Source organism: Ictalurus furcatus, chromosome 3 (genome assembly GCF_023375685.1).
Source record: "Ictalurus furcatus strain D&B chromosome 3, Billie_1.0, whole genome shotgun sequence".
NCBI lineage: Eukaryota > Metazoa > Chordata > Actinopteri > Siluriformes > Ictaluridae > Ictalurus > Ictalurus furcatus.
This window is the reverse complement of record NC_071257.1, coordinates 1,185,672-1,211,055: the sequence shown is the minus strand read 5'-3', so window position 1 is coordinate 1,211,055 and position 25,384 is coordinate 1,185,672. Positions and strand designations below refer to the sequence as shown.

At 43.9% G+C, this 25,384-nt stretch overlaps 1 protein-coding gene and 1 long non-coding RNA gene across 4 annotated transcripts in view; both read right to left on the bottom strand.

Annotated features, from left to right (window-relative positions):
* esr2b (estrogen receptor 2b) overlaps positions 1-8,054 on the bottom strand; it is a 34,077-nt gene extending 26,023 nt beyond the window's left edge. For 2 of the 3 annotated variants that reach the window (XM_053620289.1, XM_053620290.1), the window contains exons 1-2: positions 4,866-8,051; positions 3,948-3,996 (exon numbers count right to left, since the gene is read on the bottom strand). The gene's annotated coding sequence lies outside the window, so the exon portion shown is untranslated. Of the gene's footprint in view, positions 1-3,947; positions 3,997-4,865 lie in introns of all 3 variants that reach the window. The other variant, XM_053620291.1, reaches the window with a different exon arrangement.
* Positions 8,055-8,121: 67 nt separating this feature from the next.
* Positions 8,122-23,537, bottom strand: LOC128605137 (uncharacterized). Its single transcript, XR_008385478.1, has 3 exons — positions 23,137-23,537; positions 9,009-9,062; positions 8,122-8,729 (listed from the first exon to the last, which is right to left on the bottom strand). It is a non-coding gene; the product is annotated as an uncharacterized LOC128605137 (long non-coding RNA).
* Between the last annotated feature and the right edge of the window lie 1,847 nt (positions 23,538-25,384).

Below are 25,384 nucleotides of genomic sequence, written 5' to 3'. Positions count from 1 at the left end.
TAACGTCGGAGGCGGGACGCTTCGGATTCTAGCGAGCGTTTGATTGGACGGGAAATGTGAAGAGAAGCTGAAGTGCAGAATGATGTCATCAAAACTGTCGATCCGTATCGGTGGTAGAGCAAGACTGGACATTTTGAATGCGTATATCATCTACATTGTTTTGGAGCGCACTAGCTTATAGATAAGCTCAAGACGGACGTATTCATGCTAAAAAAAAAAAAAAAACCCCACAAAACTTCCATTTTGATTTCGTGGGGACTTTAGATTTAGACCTGCAGCTTTCTGGATGTGACAAAGGAAAAGAAGTAAAGAGGTGACTGAAAAATCTCTGACTGCGAGGCCTTTTTGGCTCTCTTTTTCTTTAAGAAATGCTTTTTTCCCCCCATCATGTAGAAGAATGACTGGTGAAAGAGGAAAAAAAAAAAAAAGCCTGACGTAGAACGTGCTTTTTTCCTAACAGGCCTCCAGAAGATTGGAAAGCACTTCCTGAAAAGGATTTCAGGGGAAATAAGCTCCCTAAAACCGAAAAATCAGAGCCAGCAGGCCGAACGCCTGTACAGTCACTCGAGGGAGAGCTCAATTTTTCACTTCCAAGCTGATCTCTGCTCCTTTCAGAAGCCCGGTCAGCAGCGGGCGATTCGTTTTCCGTAACACGTTATCGTTTCTATAGCAACAGCCGATCCACGGGGACGGATTTAAAAAGAAACGCGTGCATGCGTTGACGTTTTGTCAGGAGACGCACATCTAGCCCTTACGGAATGAGTCTCCAGTGTCAGCGCGTCCTAACAGTCAAGCTGTAACGTTTATTTTTCTCTCGTTCTCTCTCCCTTGCTCTCCCCCTCTCCCTTTTTGTCTTTCCTTCTCCGTCTCTTCCTCCATCTCCGTCAATTCGATTCTGACATTTCAAAACTGAAATCTCTCTCCCGCTCTCTCGCACGCACAAACATCACGATTTCCTTCCTTCCCTTTCTCCCATCTCTCTCTCTTTCTCTCTCAGTCCCCTCCCACCCCCCCTCTGTCTCCCTCTCTTGGTCCCCCCTCTCATTCTCTACCTCTGTCTCCTGTCACTCCCCACTGCTGTCAATTCAATTCTGAATTGAAGTGACAAAACACTCTCTCGTTCTCATGCACACATTAGAGATTTCCCCTCTTTGATTCCAGCTAACTAGTCTGAATGGATTTCCCACAATCCTTGAAGGCGACATGAAGGCTATGAGGAGGAAATAAACAGCCTCCAAGGAGTCAAGACTGCGCTTCTCTTTCTCTCTATCTATCCATCTATATACGTGTGTGTGTGTGTGTATATATATATATAAGATGGATATATATACAGCCATCTTACGCTCTGTTTCTGTCTTGCTCCATCTCATCGCTCCTTTCCTCCTTCTGTAAATCTGATCAATGAAAGCAGTAGAATTCGCTCTTTTGGACGGAATGTTCAGAATAATTACTGCAGCATTAGCGATTCCATTCGTCTTCCTCTCCGGGTTCAGTAACGATCAACGCTCTGACGTACGTAACATCCATTACGGACCGTAATAGCCTGAAGCAGTCCTGCTTTTTCTTTCAGACAGGAAGATACTTTCGGTCGTGTACTGAGGACTGAAGAATTAACCGAGGCCGAAGCAAGCGGCCGTGAACCGAGTCTCTTCTGGCTGTTGTGAAGAGCGCACCTTTATTCCATGACTGCGTAAACATTTGACTCAAACGCTGATAAAATCTGATCTGAACTACAGGTGCCGGCGTGAAATGGATGACTTGGAGGAGCTTACAGACGTTATCTAGCGCTGTGCACAGCATTAACATCAGCGCGCTAGCATCCGCCAGCTATCAGCAACGTTACCCGTTCGGCATTAGCAGTCTTATCAACCGGCACCGCGAGTCACGTTCACCGGCAGGCTCGCTAGCGTTAGGCAAACTGTCACACGAGCAAACAAACGGACCCCTGAAATACTGCTCGCTAGTGACTGACCGACACGTCTGGAGGAATGTGTCAGTATTCCCGATGCTTTCTTTCCGCAGTCAGTTGCCAAGGAACAGGGCGAATGGTGTCCTGACCACTTTAACCGCTCCATTCAAGTACTTTAATTCACTTGATGTGCTCTTTTATCAAAAGTAATGGAGTAAGTGAGGCAGAATCCAATCTGAGTGCAGAGCTGTTTTTTAAAAAAATAAATAAATAAATCGAAGTAACTCTGAAAAAAAGAAAACACTCAGAGAGACACGACGGTTTTGCAAGGTGCGGATTTTACACAAAGTGGGCACAAGGCCATCAGATAAACCGTAGATGCGCTGATATTTATGTAATAATAAATAAAAACAGTAATAATAATAATTAAAGGTGCAAGCAGCATTTTCGGGGGCCAAGCACCCAGACTCCGTGACGCGCACACTCACAGACACGCTACAACTCTTGCGTAAGCAATCAGAGGAAAGCGGAGCCATGATTACATGCAAAGGGGTTCACGAATGATTTGTAGTCTCACGCATTTGCCAGTATGTTGCTGGAGAAGCGTTTTGAATATCAGAGTTCTTTTGATAACTTTTGCTCAGACAGGTCTCAAGATGATGTGTGGCAAATCTGGTGAAGATCGGAAAGAAGGAGCAGCAAAAAAAAAAATGGCACATTTTAGGCATGTTATTGTAACTTTTGACCAGTAGGTGCCGCTGTCGTGAAATTTGGTTGCGTATCCTCAGGTCACGGTCCTGAAGCCGCCTACCAAGATTTAGTGTCGGCGCGCAAGGTCGTTGCCGAGACACAGCCTCACTTCGCTGAGAGATTTGTTGGCCCAGTTTATGACAAAAATCCAAGATGGCGGAAAATCTGATTAGTTGGAACACGAGGGATTTCCGGCCTAGACGTTGTTACCCTGTTAGACAAATATTACTGTTTTAATTGGCATCGACGTGAGTCTAAATAACTTTCACTTCTACCTCCGAGAAAGTCTCGCTAAAGTCCGAGCTTTTCCTTTATGGAGGTTTGTGGGCGTCACCACATGCAAATCAGCCGTGCTCTGCACACGCCCGGTGATTTACAAGCGAGCGGCGCGCGTCGACATATTTACGCACGCTTATTTACGAGCGTTTTTCCGAAACGCTCGTAAATCCCGCAGGGGATTGTGTCATCCGGTTTACGCACAACTTTTCTAAAAGACGGATAAATGAGGCCCATCGTTAGCATCATTATTATTATTATTATTATTACTGAAGAATCACCACCACCGTCTCACGAATCGGATTAGATGCGCCTTTTAGGGAACATTCTGGTAACCTTTTTTTTTTTGATGATGATTTTCCGGAAAGTTCTCTTTTCTCGCTTCTGTGTAAACACTTTCAATCCGTTCGAAAAAAAATTTTTTTCGCTATTTACGGCTGCACTCAAACCGCAGCGTTGACTCACTGGGACATACTTTGTGTTAAATGAAAAACTTTTTTTTCTTTTAAGTTTCATTCAGAGAGAGAGAGAGAGAGAGAGAGAGGGAGAGGGAGAGAGAGATGTTTTTTCTCCCCCAAAATGTGCACAAAGCTTGCGAATGTGTTGAATTTATTACTGAAAAAAAAAACCCTCTTGTTTGCGAGTGAAACTGTTGGTTAAGTTTTTGGCTGTTTACTAAATTTCTGAACACGTCTGCTCGTTCTTTTGCAGCGACTCTGGGTCCCCCCGTGTCCACAGTGTGTGCCCCCGGACACAAGGACCTCTCTACCATGGCAACATGGACGTTGTTTACGAGGAAACAAGGACCTTGCTGCCATGGCAACATGCATGTTGTTTACCTGGACTGCGGAGGTCACGTGACCGAGACTGATCCGACCTTGAAACTCAACCTGATCTCTGAGAAGGATGAGCGGAGTGTGTATAAAGTGTGTGTGGAGTTTTTACAGAGTATTTAAGATGCTTGTGTGTGTGTGTGTGTGTGTGTGTGTGTGTGTGTGTGCATTGTACTTACCAGTGTTTCGGCTTTCTGTAGCCGTAGACAATTCGTGCTTTTAATCATCCTAAAAAAAAACACAGAAAAAAAAACATTTAGAAGACAGTAAAGTCTCTCTCACACACACACACACACACACACACACACACACACACACACACACACACACACACATCGATCAGCCATAAGATTAAAACCACTGACAGGTGAGGTGAATAACACTGATGATCTTGTTACAGTGGAACCTGTCAAGAGGTGAGATATATTAGTAGAGGTAGGGTACTCGAACCCGGACCCGAGTCCGATTATGAACGAACTCGGGTAATTTTGTACCCAAACTAAACAAGGACTCGGACGTTTTGGACTCGGGACTTTTTCCGAGTACGGTCGAGCCTGCGTCATGTGCAACATGAACAGAAAGGAATTTTTTTTTTTTTAAAGTAACAACATAAAATTAAGATAAGAAGAAACGAGTGAATGTCTCCCTGCCTGACCAGGGGCCTTTCTGTGCACACACGCCCCTGAAGCCTCACCGCGCGAGTACGGAACAGACTCTACACACGCCCGCGTCCGTGTTTCGTCTCGGCCGGCTCGGTCACATCCGGCGCCGCGCCGGAAGCCGTTTTCGCTACAGGCGATATCCGTGCGAAGATATTACACTCACTGTTTACAAGAGATTACCCCGAACGACGTTAACCGTCGTGTGAGGCAGGCCGCGGTTACACCCGACGGTAAGGACGAGAAGGGCTTCAAAGGATATACTTCGAGTTAAATCAACAACTCAGAAGGCTATATATTATGTGTATATATATATGCTATATAATGTATAGAGGACTAGCGAATCTACCCGAGTCTCCGATTCCGTCAGTTCGTACCCTTCTTTGCGTTATTTGTATTTATTTATATATTTAAAATTCACTTTATACAATAAACGACCTGCACTTGCATCTTCCTCCTCCTCCTCCTCTTCCTCCTCCTCCTCCTCCTCCTCTTCCTCCTCCTCCAGTCCATGACAACATGAGTACTGAGTAATGTCAGTCGCTGGCCGAGATTCTACTGGAAACACATAAGCAGCATTCGTGCACAGAGACTACCGAGTTCTCTTTGGGGGTTTATTACGCCTGGGCAGTCAAATAAACACACACACACACACACTACACACACATCATGTCAAAATGCAGGTCTGGCTGACTTTTCATGCAAACACAGTCGGTTATGTCTTAAGTGAATGTAAACAGTTGGGGGAAAAAAGGGAGGCGTGCCAGTACAGTATATTGGATGCATGTGTTAGGTCTTAAAGTGACAGCAGTGCGATAAACCTGCTCAAACTAGTCGAGGTGCTGATGACACGAAATAAAAACATCGAACGATGGCGATGGCGAGATGTAATCGTGGCGATTCTTGTTACGGTGACGTTGCCATTGGTTTGTGAAGGTTAAATTATTCATCATTAACCACTCTTTTTAAAACGTATTTACACCCTGAATCCCCCGTTTGGACTCGGACCCGACTGGTTAAGGACTCGGTCTCGATTCGAGGCCGACGGAGGTGGACTCGGACCCGACGCTATATATCTAGGCAGCGAGTGAAAGGTCAGTTCTCGGAGTCGACGTGTTGGAAGCGGGAAAAACGGGCAAGCGTAAGGATCTGAGTGACTCTGACCGGCGCCAAATTGTGATGGCTAGACGACCGGGTCAGAGAGTCTGCAAAAACTGCAGGTCTTGTGGGGTGTTCCCGCTGTGCAGGGGTTGGTACCTACCAAAAGTGGTCCAAGGAAGAACAACCGGCGAAAGGGTCGCGTGCACCCGAGGCATGCCAAAAGTAATTACAACCTCACGTCGGTTGCATCTGCTCGAGATTAAATCATCGTCAAATTCACACACACACACGCGCACAGAGATACTCCTTTGTATGCACACACACCTCATTACACACACCTCCTTCTTTTATATTACAAAAAAATGTAATATCCTATTTGTTCTCAAATATTAACTAAAGATACACACCCAATAAACACTGATAGAGTGTGTGTGTGTGTGTTAATTACACGTTATCCTAGCACATAATGTACTTGAAAGATCAGCTTTCAGATGATGCCAGTCAGGCCTCCAAGTTGACGTGCCGGAAGCAGGAACAATGGGCAAGCGTGAGGATCTCGGCGATTTTGACAAGGGCCAAATTGTGGTGTCTAGACATCTGGGTCAGAGCTCCCGGTGTTCAGGGTGTTCAGGCTGTTCCCGGTGTGCAGGGGTTAGTACCTACCAAAAGGGGTCCATGGAAGGACAACCGGTGAACCGGAGGCAGGGTCGTGGGCACCCGAGGCTTTTGATGTACGTGTGGAGAGAAGGCTAGAGTGTCTGGTCCGATCTTACAGAAGAGCTCTGAAAAAGTTCACGCTGGCTCTGATAAAAACAAGTCGGAACTCACAGAGCATCACAGCTTGCTGCGTATGGAGCTGCGTATGGAGCTGCAGACCGGTCAGAGCGCCCACGCGTTATTGGGCACGTGAGCATCAGAACCGGGCCGTGGAGCAATGGAAGAAGGTAGCCTGGTCTGATGAATCAGGCTTTCTTTTACATCATGTGGACATGTTCTGCTGGGAAACCCTGGGTCCTGGCATTCATGTGGATTTTACTTTGACACGTACCACCTGCCCAAACCCAAGTACACACCTTCATAGCACCGGTGTTCCCTAATGGCAGTGGCCTCTTTCCACAGGATAATGCTCCCTTACACACTGACAAAATTGCTCAGGAACGGTTTGAGGAACAGGACAAAGAGGGTGTGAGTCTGAGGCTTTGATGAGCCGCAGTAATGTCAGAGAGTGAGAGAGCGAGTGCGAGAGAGAGAGAGCGCGAGCGAGAGAGAGAGCGTGAGAGGAGGTGAGAATGGAACGGTTTCCTCATCAGCGTCATTTATAATGTTTACTGCCCTGAGAACACTGTGTAACAGGGAGGAGTGTGTGTGTGTGTGTGTGTGTGTGTGTGAGAACATGATTTAAAACGGTAGGCTATCATACGCGACTCTCTCTCTCTCTCTCTCAATGCTCATTCTTCTCTTTCCTTCCTTCATCTGCTTTAACACTTATGACACGATTCACACCTGAAATGGAGGAAATGATCTTTTCCCTCCGTTTGATGGTCTGAAGAGGATAAAAAGTGGCGAGGTCACATTTACACACAGACACGAAGGGAGGAGGCGTGCTCGGATCTTCAGTTCTGACAAATGACACTGAAGAAAAGACACGAGAGAGGGTGCGCGTGTGTGTGTGTGTGTGTGAGAGAGAGAGAGCGAGAGAGAGAGAGCACAGCGTGTGTGTCTGTGTATAAGCGTAAAGAAGAGTGAAAGCAAGAGTAAGAGAGAGAGAGAAAGACAGAGAGACAGAGAGAGGGAGAAAGGCAGACAGAGAGAGTGTAAGAGAGGGAGAAAGTGTGTAAGAGAGTGAAAGTGAGTGTACGAGAGAAAGAGAGAAAGTGTATGAGAGTGAAAGTGTGTGTACGAGACAGAGAGAGAGTACGAGAGAGAGAGATAGAGAGAGTGTACGAGAGAGAGAGTAAGAGAGATAGAGAGAGTGTAAGAGAGAGAGAGTAAGAGAGATAGAGAGAGTGTAAGAGAGAGAGAGTAAGAGAGATAGAGAGAGTGTAAGAGAGAGAGAGTAAGAGAGATAGAGAAAGTGTATAAGGGAGTGAAAGCGTGTGTATGAGAGTGATAGAGAGAGTGTACAAGAGAGAGAGAGAGAGTAAGAGAGATAGAGAAAGTGTATAAGGGAGTGAAAGCGTGTGTATGAGAGAGTGATAGAGAGAGTGTACGAGAGAGAGAGAGTAAGAGAGACAGAGAAAGTGTAGAAGGGAGTGAAAGCGTGTGTATGAGAGAGTGATAGAGAGAGTGTACGAGAGAGAGAGAGAGTAAGAGAGATAGAGAAAGTGTAGAAGGGAGTGAAAGCGTGTGTATGAGAGAGTGATAGAGAGAGTGTACGAGAGAGAGAGAGAGTAAGAGAGATAGAGAAAGTGTAGAAGGGAGTGAAAGCGTGTGTATGAGAGAGTGATAGAGAGAGTGTACGAGAGAGAGAGAGTAAGAGAGATAGAGAAAGTGTATAAGGGAGTGTGCATGAGAGAGAGATAGAGTGAGTGTGTACGAGAGAGAGCGAGAGTGTATAAGGGAGTGAAAGCGTGTGTATGAGAGAGTGATAGAGAGAGTGTACGAGAGAGAGAGAGTAAGAGAGATAGAGAAAGTGTAGAAGGGAGTGAAAGCGTGTGTATGAGAGAGTGATAGAGAGAGTGTACAAGAGAGAGAGAGTAAGAGAGATAGAGAAAGTGTATAAGGGAGTGTGCATGAGAGAGAGATAGAGAGAGTGTGTACGAGAGAGAGAGAGAGATAGAGAGTGTGTACGAGAGAGAGAGAGAGATAGAGAGTGTATAAGGGAGTGAAAGCGTGTGTATGAGAGAGAGAGAGAGAGAGCGAGAGAGAGATCAGGTGACACTCTAATGGGTTTCTCCTCCTCCCACCTCTTTTCATCTCTCCATCATGGCGACAATACCCGATGAGGAAAAAGGTTAATACAAGCCAGCAAAATGTTCCAGATTATCCCGCTCTCTTTTGTTGTTCTCTCTCTCCATCTCTCTTCCTTCCTCCTCATCTCCTTTTATCTCCTCTCCATCATCCTTGTACGAGCTTCTTTCTGCAGGCCAGATGTTGTAATCATAAATCACACGGAAACACAAAAGGCTGGGAGAGAAAACGGACCTCGACATCTTCCACTTTCGCGATTTTGACTTCTTTCTTCTTCCTGTAAATTTGCGTCTTTTTAAAAATAAAAAAAAAATGAAAAATTAATTTGGTCGCCGGAGTGTTTCGGTCTTCATCCAAGTTTCAATTTCCTGTGTTTTTAATTTTTAATTTTTTTTTTTATTCAAAAGGGTTTACTAACGTCCTGATTTTGCCGAGTGACGCTGGGTCAGTAGGGGCGGAGCTAAAGTTAGATCTCGTGACATCACAGTTAGGGATTTCATAGGTACGAGTTTGTTTCAGCAAAAAGAACGGATAGTTTTAATTACACACTGAAATAAGTTCATTACTGACCTGAGCACCATTCATCTGGAATCATCACTTCATACACTTCACGGATTAGATTCACTGACATGGAGAGACAGACAGACAGACAGAGAGAGTAAGATAGATAGACAGACAGACGGACAGACTGGCTGACAGACAGACAGAGACAGCCAGACAGACAGAAAGAGTTAGACAGATAGATCGATAGACAGACAAACCGAGTAAGATAGAGAGATGGATGGATAGAGACAGACACACAGAAAATAAAAAGAGTTAGACAGATAGATTAATAGATAGACAGAAAGAAAGAGCGAGTAAGATAGATAGACAGACAGACAGACAGTTAGACAGACAGAACGAGTTAGACAGACAGATAAACAGAGAGACAGACAGAAAGATTTACACAGAGACAAAAACAAAGAGTTAGACAGACAGACAGATAAACAGACAGACAAACAGAATGAATTAAAGAGTTAGACAAACAGATCAATCGAGAGACAGACAGACAAATCGATTGAGAGAGAGAGAGACCGAAGGAGAGACAGACAGACAGACAGAAAAACAGAGAGAAACAGATCAATACAAGATGTTTTTGTTTTCAGTGAAATCTATAGAAAGCTATACATACACAGAGATCTAGATAGACAGATAAATCGATAGACAGAAAGACAGACAGGCAGGCAGAGAGACAGACAGAGAGATAGACAGATAAGTACAAGACGTGTTTTTTTAAACTTTGTCATGGATTACAAATAAGCACTGTAATAAGGTTTAGAATTTGTGTAAATTATTATTATTATTATTATTATTAAAATGTGTGATTTTAGCTTTTGATGCAATGGCCTGAAAGCACAGGCCTGTATAATATACCACATGTCTATTAGCAGCAGGTCTGTGGAAGCATCTCGGGGACTAACAGCAGACGCAGAGCTCTGGAGGAACCCTCGAAGGAACCGCTGTTCCTCGCAGCGCGTGATCTACATCACCACCCTGGTGCTCGGTACAGTCTTAAAGACACAGGACGCACGTAGAAGAGCTCCCACAGACGGACAACCGAACACACACACACACACACACACACACACACACAGAGCGTACAGTGTGTTTCGCTGTCGATGCAGTTCTAAATCCTCATCACAGAGCATCACCACCACCTGTTGGTGGTTTAAAACAGCGTGTGGAACGTTTACAGTAAAAAGTCAGAAACTGTAAATTCACCAGAGCTACAGGAATCAAAGGTTCCGCCAAAATAAAATAAAATAAGAGCGAACAGATAAACAGAAAAAAAAAAACACAACATTATAATAAATTCAAATGTCACTGCAGTCAAATGTCAGAAAACTGCGTAAAGTTTCAACGATGAACTTTCCCGTTTGATCTCTTCTCCTCATATTGAGACTAAAACCTTCGTTAAATAAAATGATTTCCTTCTCATTACAGTAATTCACGACCTGGTGTTCTTTGTTCCTCTCTCTCGGATTTAATAACTTACACGCAAACAGGCTTTAATCCCTCCAGACGTCAGAAAAAGAGAAACTCATTATTATAAAGCGGCTCGTGCTTATAAAACAAAGAGAGAGTTATTAGAAACCGGCGTATTAAGCTCCGTCAGAAGCAGAGGAACAATCGACACGGGAATAACCGCCCAGACACATCGCAGTGCTTTCCAACACACACTCCCTCGGTCCAGCTGAAATAAACACGTGTCACGATAAATAAAGGGAAATTATCGGCGCGGTTAAACACCCAGAGTCCTGCAGCCAGAAATCAGACCGACCGTAACGAAGTCAACGTTTTTATATTTCAATTCAGCAACGTTTCCACAACGTTAAATCTTCATTAGAAACAGTTCCAGAGCATGACGTGTCGATCGGTAATAAATACAAACTGTCATTGTTGACAAATCGCTTTGGTTTATGCGGAATAACACAATCCGGACCGCGCGACTGTATAATAATCATCATCATCATCATAATAATAATAATAATAATAATAATCCAGTTAACCCAAACTAAACTCACCTAAGAACTCTCAACAGAAATAAAACACACACACACACACACACACACAGACACACATCATACACACACACAACCTAGAAACACTGCCTGTAAATCAATTAATAAATACATTTTAAAAACTTGAATTAATATTTATATTCACTGATTGTTCACTGAGACAGACAGATAGACAGACAGACAGATACACAAAGTGTCACAGACAGATAAATAGACAGAAAGACATATAGATAGATAGATAGATAGATAGATATATACAGTGTCAGATAGATAGACAGACAGATAGACAGATAAATAGACAGAAAGACATATAGATAGATAGATAGATAGATAGATAGATAGATATATACAGTGTCAGATAGATAGACAGACAGATAGACAGATAAATAGACAGAAAGACATATAGATAGATAGATAGATAGATAGATAGATAGATATATACAGTGTCAGATAGATAGACAGACAGATACACAGATAAATAGACAAAGACATATGGATCGATAGATGGATAGATAGATAGATAGATAGACAGATATAGAAAGTGTCAGATAGATAGACAGACAGATAGACAGACAGAAAGACATATGGATAGATAGATAGATAGATAGATATAGAAAGTGTAAGACAGATAGACAGACAGATAGACAGACAGAAAGACATATGGATAGATAGATAGATAGATAGATAGATAGATATAGAAAGTGTAAGACAGATAGACAGAGATATAGAAAGTGTCAGATAGATAGACAGATAGACAGACAGACAGAAAGACATATGGATCGATAGATGGATAGATAGACAGAGAGATAGACAGACAGAAAGACATATGGATAGATAGATAGATAGATAGATAGATATAGAAAGTGTAAGACAGATAGACAGACAGATATAGAAAGTGTCAGATAGATAGACAGACAGATAGACAGACAGAAAGACATATGGATCGATAAATAGATAGATAGATAGACAGACAGATATAGAAAGTGTCAGATAGATAGACAGACAGATAGACAGACAGAAAGACATATGGATCGATAGATGGATAGATAGATAGATAGACAGATATAGAAAGTGTCAGATAGATAGACAGACAGATAGACAGACAAAAAGACATATGGATAGATAGATAGATAGACAGACAGACAGATATAGAAAGTGTCAGATAGATAGACAGAAAGATAGACAGATAAATAGACAGAAAGTCATATGGATAGATAGATAGATAGATATAGAAAGTGTCAGATAAATAGACAGACAAAGACATATGGATAGATAGATAGATATAGAAAGGGTCAGATAGACAGACAGACAGATAGACAGATAAATAGACAGAAAGACATATGGATAGATAGATAGATAGATAGACAGACAGACAGATATAGAAAGTGTCAGATAGATAGACAGAAAGATAGACAGATAAATAGACAGAAAGTCATATGGATAGATAGATAGATAGATATAGAAAGTGTCAGATAAATAGACAGACAAAGACATATGGATAGATAGATAGATATAGAAAGGGTCAGATAGACAGACAGACAGATAGACAGATAAATAGACAGAAAGACATATGGATAGATAGATAGATAGATAGACAGACAGACAGATATAGAAAGTGTCAGATAGATAGACAGACAGATAGACAGATAAATAGACAGAAAGACATATGGATAGATAGATAGATAGATAGACAGACAGACAGATATAGAAAGTGTCAGATAGATAGACAGACAGATAGACAGATAAATAGACAGAAAGACATATGGATAGATAGATAGATAGATAGATAGATATAGAAAGGGTCAGATAGATAGACAGACAGATAAATAGACAGAAAGACATATGGATAGATAGATAGATAGATAGATAGATATAGAAAGTGTCAGATAAATAGACAGACATATAGATAGATATAGAAAGTGTCAGACAGACAGACAGACAGACAGATAGACAGACAGATCGTGTCAGACAGACAAACAGACAGACAGTGTAGGAAACCCCAGCGCTGTCGTCACACTGCATCTGATATCAATAAAACCAAGAAGAACGTGTGTGTGTGATGTCTGATTCACACCTGCATTCAGGTATGTGTGTTCAGTAGCGAGTCTGTGTGTGTGTGTGTGTGTGTGTGTGTGATGTCTGATTCACACCTGCATTCAGGTATGTGTGTTCAGTAGCGAGTCTGTGTGTGTGTGTGTGTGTGTGTGTGTGATGTCTGATTCACACCTGCATTCAGGTATGTGTGTTCAGTAGCGAGTCTGTGTGTGTGTGTGTGTGTGTGTGTGTGATGTCTGATTCACACCTGCATTCAGGTATGTGTGTTCAGTAGCGAGTCTGTGTGTGTGTGTGTGTGTGTGTGTGATGTCTGATTCACACCTGCATTCAGGTATGTGTGTTCAGTAGCGAGTCTGTGTGTGTGTGTGTGTGATGTCTGATTCACACCTGCATTCAGGTATGTGTGTTCAGTGGCGAGTCTGTGTGTGTGTGTGTGTGTGTGTGTGTGTGATGTCTGATTCACACCTGCATTCAGGTATGTGTGTTCAGTAGCGAGTCTGTGTGTGATGTCTGATTCACACCTGCATTCAGGTATGTGTGTTCAGTGGCGAGTCTGTGTGTGTGTGTGTGTGTGTGTGTGTGATGTCTGATTCACACCTGCATTCAGGTATGTGTGTTCAGTAGCGAGTCTGTGTGTGTGTGTGTGTGTGTGTGGGCGATCTTTCCCGACGCCTGAGGACTGAGTTCAGCGCATGTTAAAGGGAAGTGTGTTGTGGTTACGGAGCAGAGAGAAGTAAAGTGCAGACGCTACAGTAGCAGAGCTGCTGATTTACTGCGCCGCTGAACGCTCATAATGATTAGGATAACAACAAACGCCGCTGAGATCGTTAATACATCTCTGATGACGCCACCAGGTCTCTCACGCTGGCGCTTTCTGGCTCGGACTTCTGTAAATCCACCCTACCGCAATAAATCATCGTCAAATACCTGTCTGTGGTTTAAACGTGAAAGGAAAACGCTTTAAAAACTTACACATCTCTGACTCGAAATGGATCTGACGAGCACAGACAGGCTCGCCGTCAAACATCTGCTTCTAGAGTCCTGTCCTAAAGCTAACAAACACGACGTTACGTTCGTCTACGGTTGCTTTCGCGCTGATCTGTGAATGGTGCTTGGCCCCTGCAGCTATAACGGTCACCGACGCCGACGACGAAGTCGAGACGTACCGATTAATCAACGATAGTTTTTAAAGTTGATACAAATTTAAAACATAACACTCAAAATAAAATACTGCTGAACATTACTACAAAAATAAACAGTCCTGACTGTACCAGGAAAATGTACTGTACTTTTTTTTTTAATGAAAAACATTCATATATATTAACTACGAATAAATATTAAAGTAAATAAAAGACACACATTCAAACTGGACCAAAAATGAACGCTCCAGATAACAAATAAAAACAGAGACGCCCAAAATGAATCAAAAACCACTTCAAATAACACGACAAAATTACTCAGCGATGGTTTTTATTTCGCCTCTAGAGGCCGCTCTCGTACTGGATAACGACAGCGGACCCTCCTCCTCATCGGCATGGATTAGTGCGGATAGGCGACATTTTCGGCGACCTTTAGTATTTATGTGTCTATGTTTTGTCTTATAGGGAAAAAGAGCGAAAGGAGGACTGCTTACAGCTGCTATAAGGTAAGTCAGAACTAGCAGTAACGTCAAATGTGACAAAAATATTACACGTCGTTCTTTAACGAATAAGAGAAAATAAAACACTTTCACGCTGTGCTGTTCTAGGAAAATAATCAACTCCGGCAGGGGCAACTGTAATCCCGCTACGATATTCTGTCAAACGTATCACGTCCGATAAACCATCAAACACTTTAAACATATTACGGCTGCACGATATGGAGCCGCTCAAACGTACAGACACGTCGCGGGCAATAAACCACAATTTACACGTCATCCTGTTCCTAGCGACTGTCAGAACACAGCGTGTTTATAAATCCTCCGCGTTAAGTAGTGTCAGAAACTGAGGCATTCCGTACCTCACCCGTAACACCTGAATATTTCGGTACCGAGGGTACTTAATAGTTATCCGTGGGAACGGGGGTTTTGTTTTTTTTTTTAAAGATTGTAGATCAAATCAACATTTTAAAAGTTTGTAGTTTTGTCGCGTCCTGTTTTGGTGTTGATGGAACACGCGCAGACGTGTTCCCGAGCTTTGAATTCCCCACGTGCAGGCACGACGTGCATCGCGCGACAGAACCTACCGTACAGATCTCCTACGATAATCGTTACACGTGGCGCACGGCGAACGTTTCGACCCTCCGTGTCTGCTCCGCATTACCGATTATTTTCAAACTTACGTTAACGCTATTTATTGACTTGTCGAACATTTTCCTGGTTTTTTTTTTTTTTTTAATCTAAATGTTTATTTTCGTGTTTGAGTGGAGGCGTTATCTTTTGACCCGAATGACGACTTTCTTCGAAATTCCTGTTTCTGCAGCTGTAAAGCTCACGTCACAGTTTAAAGCTCTGCAGATTTCACGGCGTGACCCTTCATATTTTTGGAGACTTTTTGTACAGTAGTTCACGTTCAGCGTGTCTACTGTAGCCTGCTGTTATTTTGTCCACCGGGGGGCGCTGGTGTCAGCGACAATCACGGCGAGAGAGAGAGAGATGAAACACTCAGCTGTCCTTGTTCATCAGCGAAGGAGAAAAGCACAGCCCAAGGGCCTCTCTAAAGTTTATTATCGGGTGGGGAATGAACACGCACACACACACACACACACACACACACACACACACAAAACTGGACCTTGTGTAAGTACAGTCTTCAGCTGAATAATTCTTGTTTATGACAGTCTGAGACATTGATTAATGGCTAAGGTTTTCTTCCTCTCTCTCTCACACACACACACACACACACACACACACAACCAGCCACCCACATACATCCACACACACACACACACACAAAATAAACCCTATCCTAGTATTCACGACTTGCCAAAATTATCCAAAGCAGTTATGACAAAAAACTTCCACGTTGCGTTTCTTTTGGAGCCACACACACACACACACACACACACACACACACACACACACACACACACACACACACGGAGCTCGTGATCCCGGGAGATTCTACCTGGATTTGCAGCCTTCAGCCTTGAATAGACACACACCTAAAGAGCTGCGTGTGTTTTAATGGGACTCTGCGAGTCCAGACACGACCTCTTGGAGTCTCTCTGGGGGATCCGTGTGCACCATGCGGGTGCGATCTGGCAAGAGAATCCAAACCCGGGGCATTCCACGGGCGTGTGGGATGTGCGTTCACAGGAACACGCCGTCGCACCTACTGACTGAAAACGTGTGTAAATAACGACGTGGTGAAAGGAGAAATGTTCCTGGAGGTGTAGAAGCAGAACAACATGTACGCGCAAAACCGGCCCTAAAAATCCTTTACTCGGTCAAAGGCGTAACGAAGACCTCGTCAGGACGAACGGTCCGATAATACGCAGGTGGAGGTTTCTACAGCACAGAGATTTAGACGAATCATATATGTTTTGCAACACGAGACAGAACGAACAGTAACGCAGTGAAGCGCGGTGGTGGGAGCATCACCGGCACGGCGCCGCTTCTCTGCAGACCGCGCAGGGGACGTAAACCTAATCGAAGGAAACACGAGTGGAGAAACGTACCGGGATATAATCGAGGAGAATTTCATCTCGTCGGTCAAGAAACTGAGGACGAGACGGACTTCTCAACGAGACGAAGATCCCAAACGTACAGCCAAAACAACTCAAGAACGCCTTGCACGGGTCTAGCCCATCGTCTGACTTGGAGGATGTTGAAACTCCATCGGAGGGATCTCCTCTTAAACCTTTTTTGCCGTGAGGAGCGGGACAAAATCCTACCGCGATGCCGCGAAAAAAAAAAAAAGCTAATTACGTCTTACCGTAGGCGTCTTGGCGCCGTAATCGCCGACAATAGCTTCACAACAAAGTACTAAAGTTGGTCATCTGTGGCGTCTGAATAATCTTTCCCTCTCATCGATTTTGCTTACGTTCATAAATACGTGCTTTTTTTTTTATCGTCCGTATTTATAAGCACGAAGTCAAAAGACGTCATCCGTACAGGACTGCGCGGAGTTGCGGCCAAAGACGCTCGATTTTGCCGCGGCGTTTTTTTTTCAAAATTTTCGAAGCGACTTGCCGAGTTTGTGCTTTTTTATTTATTTATTTCTTTAGTGGAAACTACTCGAACTGGCGAAAACGCAATCGCAAGGATTCCTGTACTGGCCATTGAATATTGTCCTGTCTACACACACACACACACACACACACACACAGAGATCGGTATTAGTCTCTGGAGGCCAGGAGGCGGCTGTGTCCATGACCGTGGTTAGTCACCGAGGCGCTGAAAGCGTGAGCCGCGAGAAAACAAAACACCACAAGCAACTGTTTGCGACAGCTGTGGAAACACTTTGAGACGCGACGGGGTGTGTGTGTGTGTGTGTGTGTGTCCTAGCTGTTACATCAGAGCGAGAGAAACAGCGAGAACCCCGGCCAGGCCACAGATAACAACGTTAACGTTAACCTGCTAGTGATGTTTAATTAATGCTGAATTAACCAGTCATTATTTCTACCTGCAAACGCGACGACGCGTCACACTTCAGTCTTTTTTTTTCCGCTCGAAAAAGCAAACTCAACCCACTGACCCGCCGACTTCAAGATATTTATTTGCGTAAGACAAAGTGTTTGCTTATTTTCCTCGCGAGCCGATCCCCAAATCTCAGCAACAGCTGCTCCGGAAAATTCCCATAACGCACTGCAGACGAGTCTCCGGCGCGTCTCGCCTTCATCGCGGAAACGCTGCGGGATTTAGACGCGTGTTTAAATAGACGCGAAGGCAGCGTGTTTCACGCGTACACAGGCACGTGAAGCACAGAGGGTCCTGACGCGCACGTTCACGTTCGTTATCACCAGGGACTGTAGGCTCCAGCTGTGGGACGGACTCGGATTTAATTCCGTGTTAATTCGTTTCATTTAACTGATAAATAAAAAGCTGCCCCCACCCCACAGGTTTTTCCCAACAGAACAACACCAGGTAGACGTTTTCCAGTAAATTTTCTTGCTTCCCGGTTCTGCTGATTTTCCCGCCGGATCGATGACGCAGCTCTCGAACACAGACGAGGAAAACGACGCACGCTCCTGATTGGTTAATCCTGTTTAAAGCAGGATCAACCAATCGTGACGATGATCTTTTACGGATGTTATCTTAGCGCGGTTACTGCTGTTAGTCAAGACGTTAGCGATCATCAGGAGAGTCAGAATTAGAGGGGGGGGGGCGTTCAAGGAAAACAATCACGCTGAGGGATAAATCTGGTGAAACTCTTGGGGGGGGGGTGTAAACTTTTAAACAGGACGATCGGTGTTATTATAATTGTTATTATTTTGTCTTTTGGGGAACTTCTGAAGGGCAGCACTGAATGAAAAAAAGATCTTCAAACAAAATAGTTGACACCTATCGTCCTGCTCAAAAGTTTACACCCCCCTGGCTGTCAACGTGGCGCGTCGCCTTCACGAGCATCGGTCAACGTTTGCACCTTTTCTTAATAGGCGTGATTAACATTTTGCCGAGTCTGCAAGGCGTAAACTTTCGAGCGCACCTGTATTTACATGACTTACATTATTCGTTGGCTACACTGTTGGCTACCTTAGTAAATCGAGACACTTGATCACGGCATCTAACTACAATTACAGCGTGTGTACGTATCACCGTAGCGCCGATTAACCCCAGAACGCGTAAACACCACGTCGGCCTCGGGACACACACGTCCGAACACCACCACACCACACCACACACACACACACACACGCAATGCATTACTGTCCTGGTCATTTAATCAGAGCTTCTCTAAGCGAGGCTCAGACCTGATCTGAATATTACAGAGTCAGAATTACGGGGTTTAAAGTGCGTATAATAAAAACACTTCACCTCGGCCCTGACCACGATCGAGCGCTTAGTCGAGAGGAGCTCTGAGAAGCATCAATTATGTTTTAAAGGACGAACTACGGTAGCGCTCGTCGCCGCAGAGCCTCTTTTAAGCTCTAGAGGCGGTCAGATGACGGCAAAGTGCTCCGAGTGAGAAGAGAACACGATTGTCCAAGATGGCCGCCTCTATAACAGAAAATAATCCACGTAAACTTCTCATTACATCATCGCGCCTGTGCAAAACTAAAGAAGAAGCGCGCGCACACACACACACACACGCGCACACACACACAATTCTGTTTAACCAGAAGTGTAATGCCTCATTGATAGCTGCGTAGCGACAGCTGCCAACCCAGATTCGGACAGTTGTCTGAGGAACAGCAACTGGTCCTGCACACAACCCTGACCTGGACCCACACTCACACACACACTCTCACTCACACACTCACACTCACACTCACACGGGTCACAGTGACCTTATCACAATGGATCCACACTTGAAGAATTCAGGTCATAATATCCTTTATATCAGTGAACCCTTACATTGTGTGTGTGGGAACACACATATGTATATATATGTGTGTGTGTGTATGAGTGTGTGTGGGAACACACATGTGTATATATGTGCATGTATGTGTGTGTGTGTGTGTGTATATGTGGGAACACACGTGTATATGTGTGTATGTGTGTGTATGTGGGAACACACATGTATATGTGTGTGTGTGTATGTGGGAACACACGTGTATATGTGTGTGTGTGTGTGTGTATGTGTGTGTGGGAACACACGTGTATGTGTGTGTGTACACGTGTATATGTGTGCGTGTGTGTGTACACGTGTATGTGTGTGTGTACGTGTATGTGTGTGTGTGTGTGTGCACGTGTATGTGTGTGTGTGTGTGCACGTGTATGTGTGTGTGTGTGCACACGTGTATGTGTGTGTGTGTGCACGTGTATGTGTGTGTGTGTACACGTGTGTGTGTGTGTGTGTGTGTGGAAACACACATGCGTGTATGTGTGTGTGCGAGTGTGTTTGTGTAGGAACACACAGATGTGTGTGTGTGTGTGTGTGTGTGTGTGTGTTAAACACACAGGCTTTTTCACGTCCCAGACATCAAAGGGAAAATCTCCAGTGGTGCCTGAATAGTTCTCTCTTGTAGCACAGAGTCTTAATACCCTGTGTGTGTGTGTGTTTTTGTGTGCATGTGTGTGCACATGCATGGAAATCATGTGACACCATGAGTCTCGCATTACACTCATACACACGCACGCACGCACACACACACACACAGACACAGGGTGTGAAGTCCTACAAATCCTGTTTATTCTAACAGACTTGTTGCTCTTACACTTGACTGTGATCTAAAAACATAAACAAATATTTTTTCAACAATCATTTGTCAGATCCTACAGCACTGTGTGCAGTCCCCTCCGAAAGTACTGGAACTGCAAACCCAACTCATTTGGTGGTTTTTTTTTTGCTGTAGACTGAAGACATCTGGGTTTGATGAATACGAGAAGAGAGTCTATAATTTCCTGGAATTTATATGTAGACGTGTTAAACGACAGGTTTCTTGTTACCCAGGTGTGTCCTGGTAGATTGATTGTTTAAATAATAAACAGCTCTGAACATCTACTCTCGGTCCGAGCCTTCAGTTTCAGCCGTGCAGACGGCATTCGTCGTTAAAAAGGATAAACCAACATGAAGATCGGAGAGCTGTCTACGGGAGAAAAGCGAGCCGTTCCGAAGCTGAGAAAAGAGCGAGAATCAATCAGAGGCGTCGCACAAACGTCGGGTAGAGCAAATAGAACAATCTGGAACGTCCTGGAAAAGAAAGAAACCGCTGACGTACTGAGCAACAGACACCGAACGGGTCGCCAAGTATAAATAATGACGGAAGGTTCAGGAATAAAAATTCTGCAGGAGCTGGTAAATAAATATATGCTCACACGTATTTAAATATTCGGTAATGCGGATGAAAATAAATGTGTTATTGTAATTCTAAAGGAGCGGCTCGGGGTTTTCTTTACCCAAACTGAGAGCTCGCTTATAGGAGTTAGGAAAAATACACATCAGACGTTGTTAGATATTAATTCTAATCATTTCTAAACAGAGATTATTCACAGTAAAACTGACTGACACGGTGCGCGGCGTAGCAGATGTGTGTGTCGTGAGTACAGAGTGTGTGTGTGTGTGCAGTTACATTGGCGTGGGCGGTGTGTGTGTGTGTGGCGAGGCAGATCACAACATGCCCATTTTTGGGGGTTTTTTTCACTCAAGGCTTTCACTTTCCACACAATAAACATAACGGCATTGACTAGGAGGCGAGAGAGAGGAAATGACGGCGAAAACCACGTTAGAAGCCGTTGAGACAGGCCTAGCGTGAGGATAAAGCAAGACGCACGTTTCACTTCTTTAGTTATGCAAAAAACGTGGCTTGTAATCGCTGATTAGCACGCGTACTTCCTGAGAGAGTCGCACACGTGCCTGTAGCTACCGAGCACACAGCCGTGAAGTCTATTAAATAAAGCCACGAGGTGCGTCCATCCAAATCCCGCCAGTCAATGAGAGTAAATCGCCGTTTAGCCCCGCCCACACGACAGAACGGCGAATGCAAACGAACACCGTTCGATTTTTGTGGCGTACTCGAATTTTCCATTCGCAGTTCTCGTCGTTTTACTCGCGGATATATAAACCAAACATCAAAAACGCATCGTTACACGCATGGTTAGTTCCCGTTGCTAAGCAGCTGTTCGGCGTTTACACACCGCCAGCATTTATTCGCTACGGGAGCAAATGTCAACACAAGCCGGGTTTCTTAATCCTACAGATGCTGTGCTCAGCAGCTGTTTCCTTCCACGATTAACGCACTGAGAGGCTGCAGTGTTGTTGGAGCGGAGGGAAAAAGGCTGATTCATCTGTGTAGCAGGAGATAACAGGAAATCCACAGAGATCCAGCGAGAGCGGGTCGCGCAAGTCACGAGTCTGTCATTACAGGTTTAAAGCTACAGCTTCAAAAAACTACACACACACACACACACACACGTATATTTTTCCTGTACATCAGCTCGACAGGCTCAGGAAGATTTAATGTTAGGATTGAGGTGTGTTCTCTCTCTCTTTCTTTCTCTGTGAAGTACAGATTCCTGCACGAACACACGCACATCTGGATTTAGGTGTGATAAGCTGAACTGGCAGATGCACGGCTGCACGGCTGAATTCTTTTCAAAAGCCGCTCTCTGCAGATTCTTTAGTCTCTGCATGTCCAAACTCCGTTCAACGCCGTAACACGCGGAGCCTCGTGTAAACAGAAAGCCCCTTTGCAGGAACACTGCGTGATATCGGTCGTCGTTTAAGAACGTACGAGATCGCGGTCAAGTCTCGCGACAGACGATAAACCAGCGATGAAAGAAAATCACCACGCCGTACGTTCGTACACCGTCGATCAGTGCGATTCGGAGATCGGCTCGGGCGTAAGCACAAACGTCCGTCAAAGCGAGTTTGAGGTAACAAAGAAGGATTTTCGTTTAACGTATCCGCACCGAGAGCTCGGCATCAGCCTTTCCCTGGCTTTGATATGCAAATGACCATGAAAGATCGATGAATATGCAAATATATCATCTACATGCGTGACGTCACTTGGTGACTTCTCCTCACTTTCCAAGCAAACTAATTACTTTCCCCTGAAAATAGTCTGTTCGTACACAGAACTGTGACTCTAAATAGCCAAAGTGCAGTACAGATAATAAATAAATAAATAGCAGCAATTCATACAAACACCATTATTTATTTATTTATTTAGAGATTTAGAGATTTCTACAGATCTTGACCTACGCTCACGGACATGTCGGAAAGTGCAAAAACAACACAACAGAACTCAACCATACACAACTCGGCTTGGTTCAGGGTTTTAGGCATACTTAAATCATACACACTACCCTCGGACATTAGCATTTAACCTACAGACGTGTCACTGAGACCTACAGCGGATTAACGCCACATGCTGTCTAATTATCCCACTTCACCGCCGTTAAGGCACTTCCAATCAACTCTGGATTAAAAGGAAGACTGTATTACTGGTCCATGTGATATATTATAATGTGCAGAGAGAGGAAAACAAACTTTTCTGACCTGTGAGAGGAGTTTAAGGCTGGAGGAGCCTGGGCGGCGGGTGAGGGCTCCTAGCGGGTGAGGTGGAAGGTAAAATGGCGGACGGGTGATAGGGAAAGGAAAATGGCGGACTTGTGATGGTGGGTGAGATGGAGAGGAAAACTTCGGGTGTGTGGTAACTCCCCATTCTTTTTTTTTTTGTTTTCCCCCGATTGCTGAAGGGAAACTGTCGACTTACATTTCACTGCGGCGTTAGTTTTATTACATTTATTTTCCCCGATATCCATTTGACGCACAGCTAGCCCGGTTAGCATCGACGCTCACTCCACACACAGACTCGAACAACCGACTCACCCGAGACTCCGCCCACTCATTTTCTTTAGCTGCCGGCTTTCTGCCTGTCTTCTTCTTCTCCCATTACAAATTTGTCTTCTGAACATGAAATTCTAACGGTTTCCACTACGAATGTCATTACAAACCATCAGCTAACCATTAAAGCCATTACTATCATTGGTTAGTGATGGTATCTACTAGACATAACATGCCACTAATATACTGGCAGCAAATTACCAGTAGAGACCCACAGGGACTTTTAGAGTTTCCATTAAAAACCAATACAATTCGAATTCTAAGCATTAAAACCATTACAAATTCTCTGATGGTTCCCGCTGTTTGTTTTATTTTCAGCAGGGTGCTGTTAAAGAAAAATAACCAACACCTTGTGACCAGTCGGCGCTGTGGTATAAGAGGAATGAAACACTTCAGGACCTGCTTTTGTTCCTCTTATACCACAGAAATTTGCCAGGGATGAGAGTTTTCTATTTATTAAAGTTGGACGTGTCATACTCCTTTACATTTAATGCTATGGAACGTCCAAGAAACGACACGTTAGTTCCAGTTCTCGCTTACGTTATAGCAGCTACCAACGTTCGATTCCTCACCAAACTCTTGCTCTCTGCGTTGGATTTTTATTTTTAAACAACACACACACACACACACACACACACACATAAAAATAAATAAATAAATAAAAAGCTTACCAGGAAACCACAACGCATACACCCGTCTGTCTTGATGACTTTCCTGTGTCAGAAGTTACAGTTTTACCTGTGATTGGGACAAGTGAATGTGCTATAAATAAATAAATCAAATAAATAAATAAATCTCCTTGCAGAAAGCTTCTTTGTTAAAGAACACTTTAGAGGAGCCATGTGTTTTCTAAAAGCTAACTAACGGGTTCATCCAAATATTTCTGTCCCGCTCCAACCCCCTATATGAAGTTTTTTTGTCAGTATGTTATATAAGGAATAAACCGCTTTGTGTGATGAAGCAGAATGACTTATCATCCGGACGTTGATTATTCTCCTATAACATCCCATCCTGTAGTGTTTTATTTCTCTTACACCACAGGAATTTGCCAATCATTAAAGGACATGTCGTATTTTTTTATCTGTTTATGGTTACATTTATCGTGGAACGTACACGAAACAAGTTACCCTTAGATTATAGCACCTATAAATAGTCGTTCCTTCACCAGCCTCTTTCTTTCCTCTCTCTTGAAGTTAATAACAAACGCACTGCTTACCAAGAAACCACAGAGCGTAAACGCTTCTGTCCTGAAGACATTCCCGTGGCGGGAAACGTAAAGTTAAAGCTTTACCTCCGACCGTTACAAAGCACCGACACTCAAGACCCCTTCTGTAAATGTTCACATGAACGCCTCTTCACAGGAAACTTCATATCAACAACTACACGTGTTTTTATTCGGTTTATTAATAGGCGTAGATTAGATACGAGAATGCATTAGAATGAGCTGGTTAACATGAACCTGTGTCGGCAGAATTGTGGTATAAATTGAAGTAAACTGTCGTTTATTAAGAAGGGTCTCGTAACGAAGTACAGTAATGAGACCCTCGAGGTCCTGGCGGTAAACCCATAACTCGTACGGCTGGGTTACATTCTGCCTAACGTGTACGAAGCCAAATACGTGGATGTAAATGTAATGCAAGCTCCCTGTGAGAAGGTGGCACTTTAAAAGTGCTTACGTCAACCTTTCTGGGTCGTTGTTTAATCCTTCAAAGTAACGGTTGAGTCATGAATCCCACTGCAAGGCCAGACTCAGTGATGGAATGGAAGAGCTTTCTGAAGAATCCCAGACTCCGGGGGGGAAAATCCTGTTCATAACTCCAGGGGAAAGGGGATTACGCTTTTAAACATCCCACATGCACTTAACGTTAAGGAGAATAAAACATCCAGTCAGAAAAACACA